This window comes from Ursus arctos, unplaced genomic scaffold (genome assembly GCF_023065955.2).
Source record: "Ursus arctos isolate Adak ecotype North America unplaced genomic scaffold, UrsArc2.0 scaffold_22, whole genome shotgun sequence".
NCBI lineage: Eukaryota > Metazoa > Chordata > Mammalia > Carnivora > Ursidae > Ursus > Ursus arctos.
This window is the reverse complement of record NW_026622897.1, coordinates 16,125,947-16,144,799: the sequence shown is the minus strand read 5'-3', so window position 1 is coordinate 16,144,799 and position 18,853 is coordinate 16,125,947. Positions and strand designations below refer to the sequence as shown.

Sequence of the window (18,853 nt, the reverse complement as noted above, 5' to 3'; positions counted from 1 at the left end):
TGTATTATGTAAGTGATGTGCTGTTTGTGTGGTTGGGATGTAACGGAGAAGGAATAGCACTGAGAGTCGGGTCCAGGCAGGTTACACCTGTGCCCTGAAGCCCCAAGATGCCCGAGCCCTCTTGCTTGCACTGCATCACCACCATTCCTCACCATCACACCTGATGTTCTAAAGACCCACAAACAATTACATGTCAAATAAAGAAAATAGAATCCCACTGAAATGTGCAGGATGACACGCTCATCTCTAACACAAACACCCCTTTACCCCTGAATTGAGAAATCCCACCAGTCCGTGTGATAATGAAATCACCAAGAGACCGTCAGGCGTTAAGAGGCATGGAATTGCCACTGGCAAGTCTGCACACTTGGGCCCGTCTCCCACTCCTGCTGGCTGCCAAAGGAGCCGGGTGAGTGCTGGGACGCCATGTGGGGCCCTGCCACAGAGCACAGCTCACTGGCCCACGTGTGGATCAAACCTGCAGCCCTGACTTCATAAGCAGAGGGCTTGCACTGACCACACCAGCTCTACATGGACCTAGGGCCTCAAGGTTCCAGGTCTACACTGCAGGAGCATGCTCACACAGGCTCAGGCAAGTGGCTTCCGCCACTGGAGGAATCTGACAGTATCACTAGCCCACAGGGCTGTCTTGCTCTCATTTCCCTTCCCATCTATCAGCCTTGTAATGAAAACCGGTGTCACTCACCAGCTCTGTTATTAGGATGGTTTTTGTGGGATGAAAACAACTACCACCAGTTGTTGGAAGCATTGCTGAACTTCCAGGGGCTTCCCCTCTGCTCCCTCTCTGCTCCAAGCCAACGAGTTCCCTCCACGGCTCTGCTCACCCCTCACGGTCCTGCTGGACAAGGATTGAGGTCCCAGCCCTGCCTCACACTGGCCCCTGAGCTACTCAGTGGCACCAGGGAGGGTAAGCAATGATCTGACCAACCAGATCCAGGCTGTGGAGAGCACCCAGCCTTCTTCTCAACTCTTGTCAGTGTATGCACAAGTCAAAACCCTTGCAAAAGGCAGCAGTGCATTTTCTCAGGGATCCCTGTAGTCTTGGCTCCAAAATACCTGCCAGGTCAGCAGCAGTCAATTTGGAGCCTGGGGAATGAGGCTCAGCAGCGTTACGTGGTATTAAATCGGGGCTAGGGGAGGTGGGGGGGATGGGGTAACTGGGTGATGGGCATTAAGGAGGGTACGTGATGTGATGAGCACTGGGTGTTATATGCAAATGATAAATTGTTCAACACTACATCTGAAACTAATGATGTACTATCAGTGGCTAATTCAATTTAGATAAAAAATTAAAAAGAAAAAAATGGGGGGATAACAGCTACCTTTGGACAGGAGGGGGGTGTAGAGAGAAAGAGGAGGCATGTTGGCAGGGCAGGGACGAGGGGCCTTCGGGGTGCTAGTAATGGTGTTATCTCTTGATCTGGATAGTGATCGGATAGTGATCACACACGTGTATCCCTTTTGAGACAATTTGTCAAGTTGACACTTAAAATTTATGTACTTTTCTATATGTATATTTAAATCTAAATGTGTTTTAAAGAGTTAACTAATTTGCCCAAGCAGAAGAAAGAATGGCTACCTTCACGCCTGACACAGAGCACCTTGATGACTCTTTGGGATAGAAAAGCCCAGAAGATACACAGGGGGCTACCGCGGCTGCATTAAATGTGCCACAGTCTGGGGATTTCACACACCCAAGACAGGTAAGCTCAGGCACGGCGCATCTACCGTGCATCTCTGTGTAAACATCTGGCTGACTTCTAATTCAAGAAGGACGGAAAGGAACAGCTGGATGCTTTAATTAGATTTGCATTTGCATCTGGATGCAGAAAAGTCTAGATCCCTCATCTGGTCCAAACAACTGAACAGACTACGAAACTTTGGGAGGGGCCAACTCTTTGTCCACTGAACACCAGGCCAAGCCCTGGGGAAGCCTGGCCTCCCTGCTGGGAGCTGCCATCACCCTCCAGCACTGGGCAGCCCCCACTCAAGGTGGGTCTTGAAACCCAGAGGAGAGGGAGACCAGTCTGTCACAGATTCAACAGTGATGCTCTCATCCTGTTTTATAACAGAAGGCCCTGGGTGTAAGTCTGCCTGTGATAGCTGTGTGACCTTGGGCAACTCACTTAGCCTCTCTGAACTTGTTTTCTCATGAGCAAAGTAGGAAGGGTAACAGCTTCTATTTCACAGGGTTGAGGATTAAATGAGCTAAGGTACAAGGCCTGGTGCAGAGTCAAAGCTCAGTGCTCCGGAAATGCTCACTGCCATTGTTAATGCTGTTGCTGGTTCTAGCATCCAGCTTCCGTCCTCTGCCTACTCCCTTTGAAGCCCCTAGGACCTGGCCTCTGCTTTGGGTCGCACCATCCTGCCTGGTGGGGGTTTCAGAAGTCTGAACCCTTCCACCTGATGTGCTCCGACTGACTCCTCTTCACTTACGGCCAGGATGACACCAACAGACACATTTGCTGGACCTCCTGACCCCATCTCCTCTGTTTAGACCTCCCACCTGTGCCCCACTGTTCACCACTCCCCGGCTGCCAGCTAGGGCCCCAGTCCCCCTTTCCACTGTCACCCGGGACGTGGCAGGTCTGCACCGGGAGTCTCCTGGATTTGGGTAAAGGATCCATTTGGCAAGAGTCAACACTGTCTTTCTGAGCAGTCCAAATTCACTGACTGGACCCCATGCTGCCATTTTAAAAGATGGAGGCCTTTGTTTTGCTGCCTAAATTGCAAATGTAGACACAGCTGGAGCAGGAGTTTGTCACCAAGCAGGGGAGCATATCTGAGGGCTGCAGAAGATGAGAAATAATTCCACGGGTTCTGGAAAGGGTGGAGCAAAACAGGGCTCGCGGCTGCTTCCATCGCTGCCAACGCTGCCATTGGCACGATCAAGACAGGCCTCGTTCTCATGCTGACAAATGGCGGGGTGTCAGTTGCTCCTGACAAGCTCTAGGATGGCAAGAAAAATAGTCTGCGAATAAGCCCCTCAAAGCATATCATGACGCTGGCCAGGAACTGTGAGACGGGGAGGCCAAGCCACGGCAACGAGCACACTGAACACCACAAGACCTTCTGGTGCAAATTCATTTCTGTGAGTGAGGGATGGCCAGAGGACAGACGGAGCTGTCACATTTGGAGTCTCTGAAGCAGGCCTATTTACTCACAGGAAGACGAGACATGAGCAGGGCCTGCTGGGGCAGCGCAGGGAGCCACGGCACAGGAGCTGACGACTGAGGTGCCGCTGGGTAAGCCAAGCCTGGCGTGTGCCCGGGGCAGCTCTGCACAGGAATGAAAGAACACAACGTGGACCCATCTGAGCTTGGAGCCTGATTCTGCCCCTTCACAGCCATGTGACCTTGGACGAGTCAGCCTCAGAGCCTGTTTGCTGATCTACAAACCGGGGGTAATAAAAACTTTACCTGGTAAGGTTCTTTAAAGAATCAATGAGATGAGATCGGGCACGTTCAGGGTGGTATGGCCTTAAACAATTGTTGGAGAGGATATGGAGAAAGGGGATCCCTCCTACACTGTTGGTGGGAATGCAAGTTGGTACAGCCACTCTGGAAAACCGTGTGGAGGTCCCTTAAAAAGTTAAAAATTGAGCTACCCTATGATCCAGCCATTGCACTACTGGGTATTTACCCCAAAGATACAGACGTAGTGAAGAGAAGGGCCATATGCACCCCAATGTTCATAGCAGCATTGTCCACAATAGCTAAATCGTGGAAGGAGCCAAGATGCCCTTCAACAGATGACTGGATTAAGAAGTTGTGGTCCATATATACAATGGAATATTACTCAGCTATCAGAAAGAACGAGTTCTCAACATTTGCTGCAACTTGGACGGCACTGGAGGAGATAATGCTAAGTGAAATAAGTCAAGCAGAGAAAGACAATTATCATATGGTTTCTCTCATCTATGGAACATAAGAACTAGGAAGATCGGTAGGGGAAGAAAGGGATAAAGAAAGGGCGGGTAATCAGAAGGGGGAATGAAGCATGAGAGACTATGGACTCTGAGAAACAAACTGAGGGCCTCAGAGGGGAGGGGGGTGGGAGAATGGGATAGACCGGTGATGGGTAGTAAGGAGGGCACGTATTGCATGGTGCACTGGGTGTTATACGCAACTAATGAATCATCGAACTTTACATCGGAAACCAGGGATGTACTGTATGGTGACTAACATAATATAATAAAAAATATTATTATAAAGAATCAATGAGGTAATCTTTGGAAAGCAGTTATTAGCACTGTCTCTGGTACATAGTAACTGCTCAACGAACAGGCCCAGGGTTGTCTTTAGAGCAATTTCCAGCCATGGGACAGGCAGAAGGTCAGCATCGGGAGCCAGAAGGGCCGGAGCGCAGCACATGAGTCTCAGGTGAGGTGACTCAGAAGTCCAGGCGGGTGATCCTGGAGCCTGGTCCATGCTGTTTAGGCTGCTGTCACCCCTCGACACACAGACTCAGGAAACAAAGCCAGCAAGTACAACAGGACAAAGGCAGTTGGAAGATAAATGTGTGTGTGGTGGGGGCTGAGCAGATACCCATTTAGGCCAACTGGAGCTTAAAGAGTGGACAGTGGTAGAGATGTGACTCAGGGAACAAATCAGGAGACCCGGGGTCATTTTTAGAGCCAGGCGGCTAACAGCAGACATTCCCACCTCATGGGGAGAAGACAGAGGGGTGAGGTTGCTTAAGCTCTTCTTTCTCAAGACAATACTGGCCTGGCAAGTCGGGTGGGGGTTGGGTGTGCAGTGGGGTGAGCTGGAGGCCCAGCTGTGGGGAGCTGGGGAACGCAGAGCCCGGGAAGGGGAGGCAGAGATTTATAGGAAGCTTATGCAGGCCCCAGAGCTGCTGTGAAAGGGCAGCCCCAGAGAAGACATCAACTCCTACAGCCCCAACCTGCTGAATGCAGCAGCAGACCTAGGCCATTGGTGTGCTTTTCCTATTACTAGTCAAAGGGGTCATCTGAAAATCTATAACTGGTTCTTGGTATTGGGCTGTTCTGTCCAGGCTCTAACTTCTTTGGGGTCAGAGGCTGTAATGCTTAGTTCTTTTGCCTTCATAACATCCCATCCATCTGAACACCTGTCTATCCATCCATCTACCCATCCATCCAACCATCTGTCCACCTACCCATCTACCCGTCCGTCCATCCATCCATCCGTCTGTCCGTCCATCCATCTGTCCACCCACCCATCCATCCATCCATCCATCCATCCATCCATCCATCCATCCATCCCATAATTACCGAGTGCTATTGTATTCTGGGCCCGTTCCGGGTGCTACCACTATGCAGATGAGCAAGACAGATGTAGTTCCTGATCTCTGAGAACTTACATTCTAGTGAAGGAAGATACGTGAGAATCAAATAGCCTCATAATAAGCAAGATGACTTTAGATGATGATAATTTCACTGAAGATAATGCAACAAAATAACGTGGTAGAGCGTGACTAAGAGAAAGGATGGAGGTCCCTTAGGGTGGCAGAGAAAGAATGCTTCTGGGAGGAGGTGCCACCTGGCTTAGACCTAGATAATGAGAGGGAAACAGCATACTGGAGACCTGGGGAAGACAGACTTTCAATAGAATGAAGAGCAAATAGGGGCGCCTGGGTGGCTCAGTCAGTTAAGAGTCTGCCTTTGACTCAGGTCATGATATCTGGCTCCTGGGACCAAGCCCCACATCAGGCTTCCTGGTTGGTGGGGAATCTGCTTCTCTCTCTCTCTCTCTCTCCCTCTGCCCTTCCCCACTGCTCATTCTCTCTCAAATAAATAAAATATTAAAAAAAAAAAAGAATGAAGAGCAAATGTATGGGCCATATGCTGGAGTGAAGCATGTTGTATCCAAAGAACCAAGACAAGGCCAGCAGGGGTGCAGCACAGAGAGTGAGAACCAAGTGACAGGGCACGCAGGGCCTTCTGGGCTCTGCATTAGTCCTTCAGATCCCAGGCATATTGGTGAAATTGTGGCGGATGCAAGGCAGAGCACGGGGGAAATGGATATGCCCATTTAATAGGTGAGCAAACGGTAGCCTAAGAAGATTCAGCCACTAATTTAAGGTTCAAGCCCAAGAGGACAAATGAACTTACCAGCCCGTTGTCACCTAACAGAGGTGCCTCCTTCTCCAAAAGAAGGCCCAGAAAGCCCTCCCTCTGGAGGGAATTTCTGCTCCTTGTGCCCCCTTTCCCACAGAGGGTAAGAAAAGAGGGGGTTCAGAACAGCACGGCAGGCTGCCACCATTGCACAGAACCTCTGGAAGGCTGCCGGAACTCACCACTATAGCAGCAGGACTGGACATGGGCGGCTCACTCTGTGTTGAGCTGGTAAGCTTCTATAGAGTCCAGGCATACTGTGGCTAAAGGACTCCACCCAGGCCAGCCCGGGAGAGGGAAGAGCCCGGCCCAGGCTGCGTACATTGCAGGGAGCAGGTGGACAGGCCTGCATGTGTGTGGGAGGGGCAGCGATGGACGGTGGGGTGGCTGAGGACATGAGCTTTAGGTCCAGAGAGGAAGTGCCAGCATAGCCTCCTGTGGAGAGATGGGTAAGAGATGCCAGGGACAGGAGAGAGAGGGCTCACACTCCGAGAGTCACCACACGCCAGGCGCACTGCCGAGACTAGTTCATTGATTCGCCACACTAACCCGGAGGTGGCTGCTAGGATTTCCATTTTGAGGATGAACACATGGGGGTCAGGAATGTCAGGGGACTTGCCCTCACAGATCCCATCTGGCAGGGCAGGGATCTGCGCGGGTGGCCTGTGGGGCGGGAAAGAGGTGTGAGGACAGGGGTGAGCACAGTCAGTCCTTCCATTTCTCTACCGCGTGTATCCCGATGACTCCCAACCGCAGAGCAGGCCCAGCCCTGCCCTCCCACTGGCCTCTCCCCACGACTTCCCGTCCTTCTCGCCCTCAGACTCATGTCACGTACATCTCTACCACCTAAAGCGACTCTTTTTCCTTGTACTATTTCTCAGTTCATGACTTTACCAGCCACCTGTCATCCAAAACAGAGAGCACGAGTCAGCCTGGAGTCTGCCCTCGCCCTCCCTTCCCTGCTCTCTCCCCGTTCAATAACCATTTCACTTCTGCAATGCTTGCTTCATCCATTACCACGACTCGACTCTCTGCGCTGCTACCATCATTCACGTTTGAATTATTCAGTAGACTCTGCACTGGCCTCGTGGCTTCCAGGGCCTCCCCACGCCATCCATCTACTGAGCTGCATGGGCACGGGCGGTTCTCAAAGTGGAGAAGCACGGACAGCAGCGGTTCCCCAACTGGAGATGCGCGGGCACCAACCAGGGCTTTCGAACTTGAACGTGCATCACAATCGCCTGAAAAGCCCGTTCGGGGGCAAACTGCTGGGCCCCACTCCAGAGTTCATGATTCAGTAGGTGTGGATGGGGCCCCTGAACTTGGATTTTGGGCAAGTCCTGGGTAATGTTGCTGCTGTTGGTTCAAGGACCACAGTTTGAGGACCACTGCTCCAGAGCCTACTTCTACACCAAGGATCCAATCGTGTCACTCCTCTGCTTACAGAACTCCAGCATCTCCCTACTGCCTTTAAAACAGAGCCCCAACTCCTCACGGTGACCTGCACAACTTTGCCTAAACGTGCCTTTCCGTCATCACCAGCATCATGCTACTGACCTCCCCTGAGCCCAGGAGGAGCCTAGAGCGCACGACTCATGTTCCTTAGAGCTGTCAAGTATTTCAGACTCCGTGTCTGCCCCCACAGTTCCCTGCCTGCAACCCTTTCCCCCCTGGTGCTTGTCAAATTTCTACTTGTCCATCAAGGTTCAACTTGACTGTGCCTCCCTTTCAGGCATCATAGTGAGTTAGAATGACTGTGGACTGTTATGTCAGACAGCCTTGGCTTTGAATTCCAGATCAATCCCTTTTTAGCTGCGTGACCTTGAATTAGCCTCTCTGCTACGCTGGGGCCAACCTCAGCGTCTTCATTATAAAATGTGAATAATAATATATCTTTTGAGATTGTTGTTGGAGAGGAACTGATGGATGGCAAATGCCTGGCAAGGAGTAGACAGTCAGTAAACAATAGCTATTATTATCGTTAGCTCTGCTCCAAAATCCCGCCTGGCTTCCTGGGGGCGAATTGTTTCCCTCATTCTCCGTGTTCCCATAAAGTTTTGTATCATTCTATTTTGCATACATCACATGTATGGTCTCATTATTTTTATACACCGGGCCTCATTCCCAGTGCTGTTGGGGCCATGGTATGACTTATAAAAATGGATCCTCCCAGTAGGTTTAGTGGGCACGTGGTTTGGCCAACAAAAGGCATCTCTCCGTAGGAAGAGAATCTACAGGTAGATACAGGCCCACACCAGAGCACAGGCCTGGTGAGCAGCGTGAGGGCTAGGTTTCAGGCCCCATTCACTCCTTGTACAATATACAACCTGTACGGCTGTATTTGGAAGTTCTGTGTATATAGCATGTGAGTTCAGTGACAGTAAGAACCGTGTTTTACCAACCTGAAGCCATAACTGATGTTGAATCAACGTATCCGGGGGCAGGTAATACTGGCTGAGGATGGGAATATTATCAGCAGGGTGAGTAGGGCCCTGGCCTCAGGTTCAGCTATAGGCTCCTTACTCTTGGGGAAAAGGGGAGCCCAAGGACCAAGGTCAGCCACATGAGAGACTTGGGCTTGAAGAATAATGAGGAGCTGAATTACTAAAATCGGGTGGTGAATGAGAATGTGCTTTGGGGACCGAGACAGAGGTTAAGTGCCTGATGCCGACCTAGAGTTCTTGAAAGCTCTCTTAGAGCCCAGAGCATGGACGAGCCTGCAGATAACATCTCACCTCTGCCATGTGGGGTGGGCAATCAGGACCAGAGGACTCTCAGAAGATATTAAGATACCATTTTCTATAGCTTTCTTCCCCACCCCTGCCCCAAATCAATTCCCTACTGCCTGTCTCTTCTGTTGAACGGCAAGCCAATCTCTTGGAAGGCTTTTAGAGATGCCTTAATTAATACATTTCCATTTCTTGTGCAGACCCCTCACTCCCCTTAACAGCTGGTACTCTGTGGGGAAGGCGGAAATAATTCCCAAGGAGTGAGCCTTCTGACAACTTTACAGGCTGCTTCTAGACACCCATGGGGTTTGGAGAAGTTCCCAGTCGGAAGCCGGCTGAGGTAGCCATGAACACGGACGAACGCCACCCTCCCTGAGATGCCCACCTCCACTCTTGCCGTGGAAAAGAACGACCACAGGGATCTAAGGATGAGGAGACGGAGCCCTGAGGTCTTTCCTGAAACTGGGCTGACTTTTTCTGGCCCCCGTGTTCTAGAGGACTGCTTTAGGAGACAGAAGGATTTACGCTGTTCATCTTCACAGCAGACGTACAATGTCATTACTTGGTCCTGCCTGGCTCGGGGCTCCCCTAGCCATGTACTCACATCTCTCGTGGCCACATTGGAGCAAACATTTCTTTGATGAGCCCATACTCCCCTTACTTCCACACCACCTAGACTGTAACCTTTCAAAGACGGAACCAAATCTGATCTGCCCTTTGACCCCCAACCCCTAGCACTGTGCATGACACATAGGAGGTGTTAAATTACCTTCTGCTGATCCAGACTATTCAACCGATAGCCTGGTTTTCTAAGCCTTGGGTTGACGGCTGGGTTGCCATTAACCCCCGTAGGGATGATCTCCCTAAGTTTACGCAAGGGATACGTAGTGCATGGTGCCTTGTTCTGTAGGATTCGAAGGAACTGTTTCTTAATGCTTTGCTGTGTTCCAGGTACTGTGCTAAGTGCACAAGGATGTCAAGATGAGTGAGATATTGTGCACGCCCTCAAGGAGCTGCTAGTCTTCCTTCCACTAAGAATCCATCCCAGCGGCCTCCATCCAGAAGGAATTCCTGCCTCCCACGCTGCTATTCAAGTGTGATGTAGCTTGTATTTCTAATTTAGGACTTATCCCATACAACCTCGTGTTAAAATAATTTCTGCTCGTCTGCCTGCCTTTCTAGCTGGAGAACTCCTAAAGAGAAGGGACCTGGTTTCAAATCCTAACACTCCCAGGTGTTGGCCTCTCTGGGGCTGTGTGTTCTTAGTCTATAAATAGGAAGCAGTTACAATAACACCCACCCCCAGGATAAGGGGGTTGAGGACATAAGCGTCAGCCAAGTGTCCCTCTCCAGCCAGCCACTGAGCCGTCTCCCTTACTGCCATTCTCCTGGCGCAGCCTATTCCTTCCTCCCCATTATTTCAGCAAGCAGACACAGGACAGGTAGACTCGGCCAAAGTCATGCCCTGCTCCAGTCACCAGTTCTCACGCGCCCCTTGCAGTGCAGTGAGAGGAGCTCCTATATAGTGTCTGGCCCTAGACACTCCTCCTCCCTTTCTCTTCTGGGGGCTCAGCTTTGAACTAGGCAGAGATGTGACCAAGGGTCTGGAGCAGAGGAGACACATGCAGCCAAGGGGAGCGAGAGGAAGGAGAAAATCTGAAGGTCCTAGCAGAACCCTCTGCTGATTCTGGGGGCTCACCCTGATCTTGGCCTGTGGCTCTGCAGCCCCCGTCTTGTGGGGTGCATGCAGGGCTCTCCTGAATGGGGAGAGGGAAGCAGTCATGAAGGTAGACAGGAGAGCCCCGCTGCATTGGTGGCCACCGATACAGTCATCTCTGAAGGACGGGAGTGTGGCTGCAGTCTCAAAACCGCTTTATTGGCTTTTTATGAGGTAGGTAAAAGGAGGCGCGTGGCAGAAAAGCAGCTTTGAGAACTGGAAATGAGACAGAGTGGTATAAAGGCAGGGACTGCTGAGAGGGAGGGCGGAGGCGGCTGTGGCCCAACATGCGGTCCAGGACTCTGGCCCTTTTCTTCTCAAGGACAATGGTCTGTGAATAATGAGCCAGACAAGATGGATCTCCTCCCTTCCCAGGACTCTGGAGCCTGGCTACAAGACATGCCTCCCTCACAGTGCTCTTCCAGAAAGGACCTTCTCCAGAGTCAAACAGCCATCCCTCGCCCCCTGAGACACAGGTATCCGAAGCCACCCTTAGAGGCCTACAGGAAGGAAAGCCCACTCCACTCCACAGGTCCTAGAATGACATGCTGAAATCCCCATATGTTGCCATCTTTTCCTGCACATCGTCCCCACCATGGCCTTGACAGCCTTGATGGCCTTGATTCGGGCCCTATCTCATCCACCTGGATGACAGGGCAGTTGCCTAATGAGTATGCCCACATCTGGTCTTCCCACGTCGACTCCATTCCCCTCTCTCCTGCCAGAGGACTTCGGGAGCCAAAGCCAATGATGTCACTCCCTTCTTTGAACAAAACAGACCACCTTGCTCTTCGACAGCTCCCCATGAGTCTTCTGGACACAGCTTCAATATCCAAACACATAAATCCGATCACAACTGGCCCCCCTGCCTACAGCCCTACTCTCCTCTGCTCCTTCCCATGTCTGACTCCAGCCACACAGAACCACTCACACTGCTCGGTCTGTCTCTCGGCCTTTACTGCATCTAAATATTCTTTTCTACCAAGATGATCCTTCTCCATCCTCACTACGTCCTTTCCTTGGTGAGCCCTTCCCTGCTCACACCTGCCCATACTTCTACCAGACCTGCCCCTGCCACTCACTACCCACCTGACCTTGAACAGCTTCCTTAGCTGCCTTGTGACTCAGTTTCCTCATCTGCAACATTTGGTTGTTGTGAGGACTAAATGAGCTAATACAGCCAAGTGCTTAGAACAGTGCCTGGCTCATAGGAAACAATAAACGTCCGCCGTTATGATTACCACCGCTATTAATATAGCATATCACCCTGTACCGTCATTCTTGCTTTACCTGTCTGCCTCTTAGAGTAGATGCTGGACTCCTTACTGGCAACTGTTCACATCCAAATAGTGCTTGTCAGAGAGTGGGCACTTTGGTGAAAGAATGAATCAATCAATCAATGAGTCAATGAATGATTACTGAAGCCCATCTCTTCCTGATTTGAGTAAATTCAGAACCAGGCCTTCATGGGGAAGAGAGAGTAAAATTCTCCCTGAGCATGGCCGTTGTGTGGGGGGGATGGGGAAGAGTTGAACACTCAGTTTTAGCCCCTGGATCGGTCTCTTTCTTTTAAAGAATAGAATTCTATGACCTATTTGCAGTTAAAATAGTCTCTGGCTTCATGGTGAAAAGTAATCCCAGGGGACTTGCTGCGGAATTTTTTTAGTTCAGCAAAATGTCTCTGGACAACCTTCCCAGTGGATCGAGGCCACGCGTGGCCCACCCCACCAGGTCTCTGGCAAACTCACTCCAATCCCTTCTCAAAGGGGCCCAGCAGGGGAAATGGAATGAGGCATTTCAGCTGCATTTACACTTAATTCATCAAGATGTCACTGGTAAGAGCTATTTGATGTCAAAGGCTTATGAGCCTTGATTCTAAGCCTTCCAAAGCCCTTCTCTCTTCGAACCTAAGTGTGCCATTCTGCCAACATGGTGTTGAATGCCAACAGGGTGGCTGGTTCTGAACTTTGAAGCTAAAGGGGGACTCTTTCTCTTCCTGAATGTGTTTTCGAGCTGGGTCCTGGGGATATGAAATGCAGTCTCTCCCCTTCCCAGATACAAGTGCTCTGGGCTTCACCGACAAGAATGCCTCCCCCACACTGGGTGAGAGAGGAAGGGGGCCTGGAGGTCATCTGCCCAGCTCTTTCGCTTTCTGGACAAAGTGCAATCCCTTCATGGGCTAGAGCCAGATCTGGGTACCAAGTCCCGGGCCCCCTCCAAGTCCTCTGCCTAGAAGGATATCCCCGAAGTGAATGCCAGTTGTGGCTGCAGGGACACAAGGCTGCCATCCCCACGGGGCGGGGTTGTGTGCCACAGTGGACTACTAGGACTCCGTGCCGAAGCCTGACCCTGTCCCGCCACTCGCTGGCTGTGCGATACTGTACTTCTTCTTTTTTTTTTTTTTTTAAAGATTTTATTTATTTATTTGACAGAGAGACAGCCAGCGAGAGAGGGAACACAAGCAGGGGGAGTGGGAGAAGAAGAAGCAGGCTCATAGCGGAGGAGCCTGATGTGGGGCTCGATCCCATAACGCTGGGATCACGCCCTGAACCGAAGGCAGACGCTTAACGACTGCGCCACCCAGGCGCCCCCGACACTGTACTTCTAAGCCTCAGGTTGCTTATCTATAAAATGGGGATAGTAATACCTACTTCACAGAGCTGTGGTGAAAGGCAAGGTGTGAATGCTCGTGCAAGTGGTTTCAGACTTGCAATCACTGCACAAATGTAAAGCATTACTGAGACAGCACCCTGGACAGAGACGCCCCTGCCAGCACTGCTTCCCAGCTACCCGCTGCCGCGGGAAGAAGTTCTCCAGTCTCCGCGAGGACTCCAAAACCCCACTCCATGTTCCATCCCAGGCCTTATTCTCAGTTCTGAACTCTGAGCATAGTGAGTTCATTTTACACAAGAGCCCACCCCCACTGCTCCACAGCTCCCTCTAGTGACAACCACTCATCCTGCTTTCCCACCAATCCAGGCTTCTTTAAAGATCATTCCACCAGCATTGACCGCAGCCACCTGCTCTCAGTCCAGCCACCCACAGAGACTGCTCTTGCCATTGACTTCTGTATTGCTAAATCTGAGGGATGCTCTTCTGTACTTCCTTTCGAAGGCTGCAAACTTCTTTATCCATTCTCTTTCCATGGCCTTCAGCAGCCTCTTGAGCATGTGTTTTTCTCCTGGGTGATTCCTCCCCGCTCGAGGCTTCAGCAGCTACCTCCTATTCACGGGGCACTCTGGAAGCTACAGCCTCAGTGTGACCCATGGTAGTCAACTCTCTGCTGAACACCTCTACCCGGATGTCCAAAAGGCATGCCAATGTTCCCAGTTCCAAAGCGAAATTCATCCTCCCTTTTCCTCCCACACCTGATGTTCTCTTGAATTTTCCACCTTAATGACTGGTACTATCATCCAGCCCAATGTCCAGATTAGAAATCTGGGAGTTGTCTTACTGTATTCCCTCTCTCGCATGGTCCACACTCATTTAGTCCCTGAGTCCTGATGATTGATCTTTTAAACAGTTTTCAACAGATTATGAAACAGTACATCCATTATGACCTAGGATCTTGTGCTCCTTCCTTCTGGCATGCTCTCCTCTCTTCATGCCCCTCCATGCCTGGACAACATCTTCATCTTTAAAGATTCTGGTCAAGCATCACCTCCCACAGGCATCTCTCCTAGATGTCACCAGCAGAATTAGGAGCCCGTCTCCCAGCCCTCTCCCCATACCCTGCTTTTTCCCAACACTGTCTTTCTCATCATGCTTTGAGCCAATTGTCTCCATCAAAGAGTGACCTGGGGCCTATCTCATTCCTCTTTGTATTTGAATGCCTCAAACAATTTCAATGAAAACTCTAAATAAATTTATTGGAGTGATGCAGGAAGACCCCTGAGACTGTCCCTGGGGTACCTCCTGCTTCACACTATTCTAGTCCATCCCCTCCTCTCTGCCAAGTACACCTCCACCAACACACGCCATCACTGTGGACAGGCCTGCTGCGGGCTCAGCAGGGAAGGCTCTGGCTCAGGCAAAATGAATCCAAACCTGACAGCCTCCCCAAGTAGTCATCCTTCTCATCTCTGCTGCTCAAACAGTGCACCGGGGTGAGAGGCCATCCACCTAGTCCAGTTGATGTGAATCCACTTGTCACTCCAACCACACTCCCACTTGTCATGGGATTTGTGCCAAGAGACATACCCTGATGATTTCCGAACAGATGCAGTAAACATGCTCGAACGCTCTTCTGCAGCTAATACGCCATGTGTCCGAGCCCAAGGGCCTTGGGTAAGCAGGTGATAATGGACATGAACTCGGAGGCTCTAGAACACCCACCAGAGATGGCCCATGCCTCTGCACTTCTCTCCATATCACTCACACGTGCAGGAAGCTGCTGTGTTCTTCAAACTCTCCAAAGGAAGAGATTCCTTAGCCAGGTACCAGCCCCCTATGTGTGGGATGTGGTCCCCCTTTATATCCAGCCTTCTTCTCTCCTGCTGCAGTTCTAGTGGCACTCGCCTGGCCGATTGTCCAGGGGAAGCTGGTGGGCAGCCCTGTACACACACACCTTCCCTGGGTGCCTTCCCCTTTGTACACTCTCTCCCCCCAGAGCCGCACATGCCTGCAGGACGAGCCCTGAGCCCTGGCACAAAGACACTGGCCCAGGACCGCTGCACCTCCATGAAGAAATCTCAGGCTTACTCCAGTGTGATGCTGTGAACAACTGTTTTCACTCTTGGCTGTCAACAGGTGACTGGCTTAGTTTCATTTTTTGTACGGGGGAAGGCATTCTCCTTGAACAAGAAGGGGGCCCTGAGACACCTGGTATACCTCAAGGAGCCTAATAATCATCAGTCCTGAGGGGCGCCTGGCTGGCTCAGTTGGTAGAGTGTGTGACTCTTGATCTCAGGATCGTGAGTTCAAGCCCCATGGTTCACTCTTGCTCCAAACCAGCTAATGCTCAACTCCAGGCTCCCCCAGCCACAAGGACTCCTGCTCAGTGTTACCCGTGGCCCCCGGGCAGGTGGCCTGACAGCAGCTGCATCCTCACAATCCAGGGCACATTCTGTCACCGCCTTGGTAGCTGGGGCCCCGCCATCATGGCACTCCACCCTCCTGGCTGGCGTGGCCCACTGTCGGCTCCTCCTGACCTTTGCCTCACCTCACCCCCAGCCTCCAGCCTCCAGCCCCGAGGCCTCCTGGGGCTGCTGAGTTGCAGGAGTACTCGGGGCCTCCCGGGAACCAGGCCGCCGGCAAGGCCGCAGGGCAGGGAGGTGGGTCAGCGGCTCACACCCACCCACTGTGGCTTGCACGAGGGGTGCTGTCACTGTTACCTCAGGATCTGACTTCTTTGAAGGCAGCCACAGGGTTCTGGGGCACAACCTGGAAGCGTGGGTTTGGTGACACTCCATGGGGTGACCCTCAGCCAGGGAGAAAGGAGACTCGGCGCATACCTTCTCGTCCCCGTCGTCGCTGCGGGCTGCTTGGTGAGGCAGCCGTTCCCTGGGCCTCTCTGAAGAGCGAACCCTCAGCTGTGCTTGGTGCAGAGCTGTGGCCGGCACAGGGACGCACTCCCTCGGATGTACCCGTCCTCCTGACCTGTCACCCCCCTTCCTTCTCCCTCACTCCTGTGGCCTTGGAACAGCACTCCCCGACTTAGCCTGGGAGCTTCTCCCTCAGGCTCAGTTTTCTAGGGAGCCCTGGCTTCAGACAACTCTTACGCTTCCCGTGTGTCAAATCCTCTGTGGTATGTTATTTTAAATTCTTAAAAAAAAACCAAAAAACCCCTTCCAAATGAACACTGAAGGCTTGGGGAAGGGATGGAAAGGAGAAAACAACTTGCCCAAGAACACACAGCTGGAAGGGGATGAACTGAAACTGAAGCATCAGGGTCTGCGTCCTCTGAGACCGCGAGCGCTGAAGTCAGAGAGACCGGCCTTCGGTGCCGACTCTCCACTTACTAGCTATGTGACCTTTAACCTCTCTGAGCCTCTGCTTCCCCGCCTGTAGAAGCGGCAGATGTAGGGGTGGTGGGCGTGGAAGTTTCTCCTGGCTGGGACATTCCAGGCTCTGCTGTTCCAGCCTCTGAAATGTTCCTGTGTGACTTGGGGAGGAGGTCACACGGGACGGATCCAGGCTTTAGGACTAGCGTAAACCGAGGGGAACATCTTGGCACACACATCAAAGCCCTGAACTAAGGGAAGCTGGGGTGCCAGCATCACCCACTCCTGCCTCGGATCAACCCCAGTGGCATTCAGACAGCCTCTGGGCTGGAATGCTCTTCCTATTCTTCCCATGCCAGCTCCGACATCGCTTCCCAAGGGAAGCCTTCCCTCCCCTGCCCCCTTGCCTCTCAAGACTGGATCCCGCTGTCCTCGGCTGCATTCTCACGGCTCCTTCTACTTCGCCCCCTGACGCTTATGGTTGGAAATTATATAGTAATATGATCCTTCATCAACATCTGTCTCTCACTGGTAAGATTCATGAGGGCAGGATCTGTGTTCATTTTGTCCCCCCCCCCCTGTATCTCCAGCACCTGGAATAGCAGAAGGTGTCCAATAAATAGTTACGGAATTAATGGTTTATAATTAATTAATTAATATTATGTAGCCAAGTCTTGATGAGACCAAAGCAGCAGTGTTCTGGCTTGAAAGCCGACCTGGGGTGAATTTTAAGATCCCTGGCTGATTGCCTAAGTCATTCGGTATGGAACTGCGTGTCCTTGAGCCCCAGACTCCTCTCCTCTCCCTGCCAGCCTGTGTCACAGCTCATTAAGGGGCAGATAAGGGGATTGGCTGTATACTAACTCTGGCATCCCTGAAGTCACCCTACCTGTCACCAGGCAGCCCAAGGGGCTGAAGAAACGGGCTCAAGGTGACCAAGTTTGTCGGTAAGAGGAGAAGGAAAAGGCCCGACAGCTCGGCTTTCTGGGGTTTAACCACTGGGCTGCACCTCCACCGTGAGAAGCAAACCAGAAATCTGTTTCAGGAGGGGGTCTGGGACTGCTCAGAGGAGAGGCATATCCTTCTGTGCTGAAGCAAGGGCATCGTCAGCAGGGTTAGCTCCAGTCTCAAAGAGAGCAGACAGCTCTCGGAGGAAATCTTCGCCCCCACCCCCTGCCCCTGTGAGATGCTCCCAGGGCTCCTTCTAGGCCTTCTGCAGCCTTCTGTTGATTGATCGGTGCTCTGTGTGCAAGCCTTTCCATGCGAGCAAGGCCTCGCTTCAGAATCAGCTCACACTGGAGCGTTCACAGTTCCCTGCACGAGTCTCGCTCTGTACCCCGCCGAGTCATTGCAAATGCTGTCTATCCTGCCAGGCAACCCTTCCTAAGCACCCCTCCTCCTCAGCTCTTAAATATCTTCCCATGCTCCTGTCCAGATAGGACGTTTCACGACGCACGGCCAAGGACTGCTTTTTTAACAGCCCAACTAACATTTTTATCCTTGCAGACTAGGATGGCAAAAATTTGTCTCATGTCCAAAGTGCGGTACATAGGAAGGGTTAAAATCATATCAACTCAAGACATCAAGGGCAGAGGGGGGAAAAAAAGAAAGGAAGGAAAGAAAAGAAGAAAGCTGGGCTGAAGGGAAGGGACTTGTGGAGGGAGGGAGCATCAAAAGGAAGGAGACAGGAAGGGCCTGGACTGAAGGATACCTTTCTTGGAGACGTCACAGTCCAGCTACGGTGGTGTGCGGCGGTGGGAAAGAACATGGGCCCTGGTGTTAGATCCGGGTTCAAATCCCAGCCCCGTCTCATATTAACCTAACCGGCTTCAGACAAGCCATTCAAGCCCTTGGCGCTTCAGATGGCTTGTTTGTAAAATGAGGATAACAACTAGCTAAAAGGTGTGTTTAAAGAGGATTAGAGATAATGTATGTAAAGCACCCTGAACGTTGGCATTCACGGAGAGGCTGCAGGAGCCCTGCAGGGGCTCCTTCTGCCTTGGAAAGTACAGAGGGGGAGAGGGCTTGGTTCAAGGTCGCGCTAAGACCCCAGGTCCGTGCTCTCTGCACAGACTGTCCGCCAGCAGGACCTGACCACAAAAACTTGGTTACAGAAACATGGACAGCGAATCAGTAACGACTTAATTAATTTTTATGGGTGTTAATAGTGTGTACCAAGAAAACAAGAGATTTCCCCCTGGAAGAACTTTCTATATCCTTGCTCTAACTGAACAGATGACTGACATTCTAGGATGCTCACCTGCATTTTAACCAAGTCCCCATATTCACCCTGGAAATCTACAGCCTGTCCAAGTGCATCTTGGCTCTGAGCCTGTAAGAGTACATT

The 18,853-nt window shown here is 51.6% G+C and overlaps 1 protein-coding gene across 1 annotated transcript in view; it reads right to left on the bottom strand.

Moving 5' to 3' along the window:
- The window catches only part of GRIK4 (glutamate ionotropic receptor kainate type subunit 4), a 417,047-nt gene that overhangs the window by 54,434 nt on the left and 343,760 nt on the right, over window positions 1-18,853 (bottom strand). The window lies entirely within an intron of this gene.